Raw genomic sequence first — 8,447 nt, forward strand, 5'->3', positions numbered from 1 at the left:
CGGATTCCCCCGGACAATTTTATATAATTTTTTTTTTTTTTTTTTTTTAAGCATACAAAAATAGTATCTTATCATTGGTATATCCAAGAGGACTGTCAATATTTTTTTTGGTGTTGGTTAGCTTATATGTTAGGCGAAGCCCAATCTTTGTAGCCGTCTTAGAGGCGTGGCGGGGAGTAACCGTCTTGCGAGGATACTGCGATGTCTATTAAGCCGGTCGCTATATCTGCTGGTGTCTCTACCGATCTGTTCCTCCACTGTATGCAGGTTGACATCTCGGTGTATTGTGGAGCCACGCACATACCATGGGCGTAATAATTTTGCGCGCAACGCGATTCTGATGCACCCGTATGTGTTTGTAATTAGACTTCAAAGCAATTTCCCAGATCTGCACACTATAAAACTAGATACGAGCAATGCAGTGTACGTAAACTGCTCTTTTGGCCTTAAGTGCTTTTTCTATTGATCATCCACCCTAATTGCTGCATTCTTTGCCCACATTTTGCACCTAGCTGAGAAGGTGTTGATATACTCCTGCATTTCAGAAGCGGCCTCAGCGATATTTGGTGCTGTATAGAAGGGTAATATAGTTCGCATAAGTAGCAAAGAGAGCTTTGCCGAGGGCAACCATTTGGTTTTCATTGGGACTAGGTAAGTCTGCAGTATATACTGAGTAGAGTAATGGACCGAGTACGCTGCTCTGTGGGACTCCAGCTCTCATAAAGTAGGCGTTGGAGAAAGTGTTCCTGACCTTGACTTTATATTGCCGGCCTTCTAAGTATGATCGATGGACACTATAGTGAGGTGCTGGGAATAATTTCTTAATTTTGCTTAGCAAACCCATATGCCAATCTCCATCAAAAGATTGCATTACAATATTCCTTGTCATCAAAGGCTTGTAGTATATGCTTCACCAATCTATGAACTTGTTCCACAGTGCCGTGTCCCTCGCGAAAGCCAATCTTGTGATCCGGCAAGACATGGGGTTCATTAATGATTTCTTTGAGTCGGTTGGCAATAATCCTTTCCCATAGTTTAGATAAAGAGGGCAGCAGACGTATTGGGCGATACTCAAGCTCACCGCTAGGACATCTGATAGGCACGTGTCTAAATGGTTGTCTCTTGAGAGAATTGTGCACTTCCATAGTGAATAATTAGCATCCACTGTATAATCCATGGAAGCCAGTTTCTGCTCAAAGAATCTGATAGGCACGAGGGCTTAGCGTTGAGGCATTAACAGCCCTCTGAATACATTCTGTTAAGTGATCTACAGCCATTTCAATATCTTTCTAAGAATTAATAATGTTTAGCTGGATTGAGTTTTCCAAATGCTGTTCGAAGGCTATCAGGTCGGTGTTTTTGGTAATAAGTCGGGGGCTTAGATTGGCATTATAACAGTCTGTGTGGATACTGACGATTAAAGCAAGATGGTCTGATTCCAGATCCCAACTGTGGGTTATGTTTACCCGGTAGTGTGGTATCCCGTGATAGACTGCAAACTGACCCACTTGCAAGGATCTTGGCACTAGTAGCAGATATGCCTTCTGCTAGCTCGCGACCCCTGGGTGAATTGTGTGTGTCTCCCCACAACTAATGTCAGGCGTTTCAGTCACCACCAACCAAATATTTTTGGCCACAGGCTCCAAACACAGTTTTGATTTTATTTAATATATTTATTTGTAGTATTTTAGTCTATTATATGTAAAACTATTTATTTGGATATTTTAATTAAGTTTAGTTAGAAATTAGTTTCATCTTTTACGCATCGGCACTCGCTAGTCTCTTCGGTTCGACTGCCAAGTCTTTCGCTCAATTCGCTCCGCTCAGCAGAGATGCCAGACCCAACCCACAGTAGTAAGAAATAACTATTCCGAAGGCGATCTTGTAACTATTCTAAAAGCAAAAATCAAAGAAGCTAACATCGGCTATGCCGAAGTTTGTATACCCTTGCAGTCCTTGGTAATAATAATTTTATTCAAAATTTGTTTTTTGCAACTCAATTCATCAATATACAAACAAAACAATTTTACTCTCATATATGTAAATTTCATAGCATACTCGATTTTTATGAAAATGTTTCTTCTAGTTCTTCTATTATATAGTGGTCCGATCCTTATGGTGTTCATACTTTATTTTTGCCGGGTAATAAAAACCCACGAAAAAAAATTTCAGCCCGATAGCTCTTAAGACGGCTGAGTAAAACGCGTACGCACAGACGGACGGACAAACGGACAGACGGACATGGCTATATCGACTCAGCTTCTCACGCTGAACAAGAATATATATACTTTATGGGGTCGGAAACGTCTCCTTCTGTGCGTTACAAACATCTGATAAATTTTATAATACCATCTGCAAGGGTATAAAAATGGATCCTAGAATTGAGAATCTGAAAGTATCATGGGATAAATCAAACTGATATTTCCGGAATGTTTTAGGAGCTATAAAGTAAGATTCATGCGATTTCAAACTACAGATGACCAGGATTAAAGCCAGCAGCAAGATGTCATAGCCAAAGAACACGTTAGAGACCATAGAAATGTTATAAAGAATACAAAACAGATTTTGTCCAAATTTTTTTCCGGTATGAAGACGAAAGTTGAAGCGGTAGTAAACGCTTGCAAAATATGCAAGCTTTCGAAATATCAAAGACACCTTCCAAACCAAGAAATACAACCAAAATTTATTCCAACTTATCCAGGTGAAAAAATCCATATAGACTTTTATTCAATCTAAAATAATATCATTTTAACAGCAAAAGACATAAAAAAGAACCACTACCCGAGTTATTGTTAGCTTTCGGGATGACAAAAACAGTGGTCATGGTTAATAAAAAGTCCCTAAATTCTGCGTCAAAAATTTCTCTTGAATAATCAGTTTGGAATAAATGTCAACAAAACCCCACCCTATACTTCATCAAGCAACGGCCAAATCGAAAAATTTCATTCCACGTATTAAGCTTGAGCACCCTGAAATGGAATTCCAAGATCTAGATTTTTAAAGCCGTGGATGAGAACAATAAAACAATGCACAGTACCACTAAAAAGAAACCAATAGAAGCATTCTTTGCAAGAAACTTAGCACATTCACCGGAGAAATTAGAGCTTGAAAGGGAAGGGAAAATTTTAAAGAAACAGAACACTGATTTACAGTTTCATAACAAAACAAAAAATTCCATAAAAATGTATGATTCAGGCGATATAGTCTACGTTAGGATTAATAAACGATTGGATCTTCAAGATCTTTTACGTTGCAGAGCTAGAGAAATATCAACAGGCATTATCGGTATTGAAGGAGGTCGTTAAGGACTCAACAAGTCCGTTCCACCCTTTCTTAGTATATGAAATGACTCGAAAGTTAAATCGAACGACTAAAGCTGATAAGATTAAGAGGAAAACGCTCCCTCGATATACTCGGAACAGCGTGGAAATGGCTCGCGGATACCCCCGGACAATTTTATATTATTTTTTTTTTTTTGTTTAAACTCTGAATGCATACAAAAATAGTATTTTATCATTGGTATATCCAAGAGGACTGTCAATATTTTTTTTGGTGTTGGCTTATAGCTTATATGTTAGGCGAAGCCCATTCTTTGTAGCCGTTTTAGAGGCGTGGCGGGGAGTAACCGTCTTGCGAGGATACTGCGATGTCTATTAAGCCGGTCGCTATATCTGCTGGTGTCTCTACCGATCTGTTCCTCCACTGTATGCAGGTTGACATCTCGGTGTATTGTGGGGCCACGCACATACCATGGGCAGTTCGTAATTTTGCGCGCATCGCGATTGTGATGCACCTGTATGCGTTTGTAATTAGACTTCACCACCATTTCCCAGATCTGCACACTATAAAACCAGATTGGAGCAATGCAGAGTTCTTAAACTGCTCTTTTGGCCTTAAGCGACATAGAGCTTTTTCTATTGATCATCCACCTTAATTGCTGCATTCTTTGCCCACATTTTGCACCTAGCTGAGAAGGTATTAAGATACTCCTGCCTTCCAGAAGCTGCCTCAGCGACATTTGGTGCTGTATAGAAGGGTAATATCGTTCGCCTATGTAGTAAATAAAGCTTTGCCGGGGGCAACCATATGGTTTTCATTGGGACTAGGTAAGTCTGCTGTATATACTGAGTAGAGTAATGGGCCCAGTACGCGACCCTGTGGGACTCCAGCTCTCATAAAGTAGGCGTTGGAGAAAGTGTTCCTGACCTTGATTTTATATTGCCGGCCTTCTAAGTATGATCGATGGACACTATAGTGAGGTGCTGGGAATAATTTCTTAATTTTGCTTAGCAAACTCATATGCCAACCTCGTGTGCCAAGCAATTGGGACAATACTTATTGATAAGCACCGCCCGGAGCCGCTTTTCCCCTTGGAGGTTCAGGAAGCGCTGACACTGCCGGAGTGCATGAACCCCCCGACAGACCCGGCATCGGTACACGTTCGTGCCCTGTGGAGCTCGTTTGCTGCGGTGGTGCGGCAGACGCGTGGGGGCCATGTCGCTATGAAGGGGCGAGCTGAACGAACTGTAACGAAAGAAATGACGTAGGAAGGAGTGGATTAGTCTATGCACGGGAACGAGAAACATGCACGGGGACGAGGACATTCGGAGGGAACATAGAGGGATTGGGTGTCACGATAAGGTTTTAGGCTCAGGACTCCTGCTGTCTTGCAACAGAATGAGCTTCGCTACGGGTCTTCGGATAGACCCACGCGCGGTGGTGACATCAGCCACTCGGACGAGACCGTCAGCCCCGGGCAGAGTGCGCTCAATTCGCCCTAAGCGCCACTCGTTGGAGGGGAGATGATCTTCGGACACGATCACGAGGTCGCCGGTCTGGATGCTGCGAGTCGGTGATTTCCACTTGTTCCGTTTGTGAAGCTCCTTGAGGTACTCACTTTTCCAGCGGCGGGAGAAAGCCTGCTGGATTGCCTTTAGTCGCTGCCAACGGTTAATCAGCGACATAGGCTCGACCAGAATTTCCGGTTCCGCAATGGATAAGAGCGGTCCTCCAATCAGGAAATGTCCCGGGCTTAGGGCCAGCAGATCCTCTGGATCCTCGCTCATGGGAGAGATTGACCTGGAGTTTAGGCACGCTTCGATCCTACACAGGAGAGTGGAAAGTTCCTCGAAGGTGTATTTGACAGTGGACGAGGACTTGTAAAACAGGGTTTTAAAACTTTTGACCCCTGCTTCCCACAGTCCTCCCATATGGGGCGCGCTTGGCCGAATAAACTGCCAGGATACAATGTGCTGGGGAAATGCCTTCATTATTTCAAGCTTGGTGGCGTTCAGGAAATCTTTTTCAAGCGCCTTTGAGGTCCCTACGAAGGTTTTGCCGTTGTCGGAGTAAATGCGCTGTGGGCATTGTCTCCGTGCGACAAACCGAGAGAAGGCTGCAAGAAATCTTTCAGTGGTGAGGTCGGAGGTAGCCTCGAGATGGATTGCCTTCGTGCTGAAACACACAAAGACGCAGACATAACCCTTAGTTATGAGACACGCACGCCCGGTGTAATTTTTGATCTCGAACGGCCCTGCGAAGTCAACGCCCGTGTGGGTGAAGGGCCTGGAGTACGTGATGCGTTTTCGAGGGAGATCACCCATCATCTGGGTCTGTAGTCGTCGACGATGAACGATGCAGACTTTGCACCCTTTGATGTGGGACTTTACCATGTTTTTGATCCGTGGGATCCAGAATTTGGTGCGCAGATACCGCACCATCAGTTGATTGCCGCCATGCAACGTGATGCGGTGGGCGAATTCGACAAGCAGGCGAGTGAAATGAGTACTATAGGGGAGGAGAATAGGGTGACGTTCATCATATCGGAGGGACTCAGCGGCCCGGAGTCGTCCGCAGGAGCGGAGTAACCCATGCTGGTCGAGAAATGAATTCAGATTGAGTAGCGTGCTGGATGATGGCAGGGGTCGCCCTTCACCCAGGGCCCGTATCTCCGCGAGGTATTCCCGACACTGAGAGGTCCGAATCAAGGCGCGCTCGGCAGAGAGAAGTTCGTCATTGGTGAGGCGAACCGTGGAAGGCGTCGAAATCCTCTTGGTGGCGAAGCGTAGGATGTACGCGATGACTCGTAATGCCCTACCATAATCCGAGAAACGTTCGCTGACGTCCTCGAGTAGGGTGGTCGCGGTGGTGTGGCACTGGACTCGTTGCTCCAGCTGGGTGTCTGGGAGTTCGTTATGGGGAGTTGGCCAATACTCGGGGGCTCGGTGGAGCCAGTCCGGCCCATGCCACCAGAGGCTGCTGGCCGATAACTCGGCCGCGGAGACTCCACGGCTCGCCAGATCAGCGGGGTTGTCCTCGGAGCGCACATGTGACCAGCTTTGGCCACTGGTGCTTTTGGAGATCCTGGATACCCGATTGGCCACGAAGGTGGACCAACTGCACGGGGGTTTATTGAGCCAAGCCAACACGATGGTAGAGTCGGTCCAAAACTGGGAGGTTGCAGGTGGGATTGGGAGTTCAGGAACGATCGACGCCTAGAGATCGGCTAGCAAAACCGCTCCGCACAACTCCAGCCGAGGCAGCGAGACTGTTTTGACTGGAGCTACACGGGTCTTAGCCGTTAATAAATGGACGTCTACTTGATCGCCGTACCGAACCCGCACATATAGGGCCGCTCCATACGCTTTCTGTGACGCGTCACAGAAACCATGAAGCTCCCACGAGAGCTTATCGCTGGTGTTTAGCCAACGGGGAATGCGGAGTCGACTGAGGCCTGGGTAATCCTGCAGGAATTCGTGCCATTGCTGCAGCAGGAGAGGCGGCAGAACATCATCCCAGCCCAGTTCGGTAAGCCAGATTTGCTGCATGAATATCTTCGCTCGGATGACAAATGGAGCTAGCCAACCAGCGGGGTCAAAGAGTTTAGCGATATGGGACAGAACCTGCCTCTTGGAGATCGACTCCTTCAAGGGGGGGTCCGCTACGGTGAAGAAGAAGACGTCCTCAGCAGCTTGCCAGCGAATGCCCAAGGTTTTTGCAGTGCTCGCGTCTTCCAACTCGAGAAAGTCCTCTCGCAGCAGGTGCTCTCTCGGAATGGCTTGAAGTACTTCCTTCTTATTGGAAGTCCACTTCAGAAGCGGGAAGCCTGCAGATTGGAGGGCCGCTTGAAGCTCTCGTATGGCGAGACGGGCGTCGGCTTCAGTGTGAGCGGCAAGGACATCTTCAACATACATGTAGTTCCGAAGGATTTCGCTCGCCTGAGGATACATCGCTGGCACATCTTGTGCCAGTTGTAAAAGGACTCGGATCGCCAAGAATGGCGCGCAGTTAACCCCAAACGTGACAGTTTGTAACTCGTAATCCTGAATATTGCCGCAGCGGTCTCGGTAGAGGATCCGCTGAAAGGGGGTATGCCTGGGATCGACTCGGATTTGTCGATACATCTGCGTTATGTCGGCGTTGAAAACGAATTGAAAGAACCGCCATTTCAGTACCTGAAGCGTGAGGTCGGCCTGAAGAGTGGGACCGGTGTGCAAGACATCGTTGAGGCTGACGCCTTGTGTGGAGGGGCTCGACGCGTTAAATACCATGCGTACCTTAGTGGTGGTGCTATCGGGCTTAAACACCGCATGATGGGGGAGATAGAAGTTTTTCCCATCTTGAGGCGGCGTCACCCGAATCATATGACCCAATTCCTCGTACTCTTGAATAATGGCATCGTACTGCGTTTTTAGGACCGGATCCTTGAGAAGGCGTGCTTCATTCCGCAGGAATTGAGCCAGCGCGATCGGTCTTGAGTGGCCCAAGTCAACGCTATTCGGATCTTTGAACGGTAGGGACACAACATATCGGCCGTCCTTTCCTCTTTGGGTGGTCTCCTGGAAGTTCCGCTCGCAGAATGCGTCATCCTCCTTTTCCGGCTTTGCGGGAAGGTCTTCCACCTCCCAGAACTTGGTGAGGAGTACATCAAGTTTTGCTTCGGGACTAACTCGCGTCTGTGCCGCGAAAACTGATCGAGACACCGGAGGGTCAGGCGTGATAGCCCCACACAGAACCCATCCAAAGATGGTTTCTAGCCCGACGAACTCACCAATATCACCTTTTTGATCCGTTCTACGAGGATGTGGGGAAACAGGTCTACACCGATAATCATGTCAATTGGTGCGGGCTTGTTGTAGTACGGGTCAGCCAGGGGGCGATCGAGGCACTGCGTCGGAACCGTATTGGAATGGAGCTGTTGGAATGGCCCCTGACAATTTGGATACGACCAGGGCAGAGACCTCAATCTTGTTCAGTCTGTCACATTAGCAGACACACCATGTCGGCGCAGCCTCCATCACTCTGGCCCATGCCAGTAACCACGGCGTCGACTGGGTAGAAGGGGGGCTGGACCATGCTGAAGACACGCTCGGAGAGAAAAGTTGAATCGGCCCCAGAGTCGATCAACGCCCGAATATGATGATCCACACCACGATGGTGCAGAGTGA

This window comes from Drosophila tropicalis, unplaced genomic scaffold, assembly GCF_018151085.1.
Source record: "Drosophila tropicalis isolate 14030-0801.00 unplaced genomic scaffold, ASM1815108v1 contig_905, whole genome shotgun sequence".
Taxonomy (NCBI): domain Eukaryota; kingdom Metazoa; phylum Arthropoda; class Insecta; order Diptera; family Drosophilidae; genus Drosophila; species Drosophila tropicalis.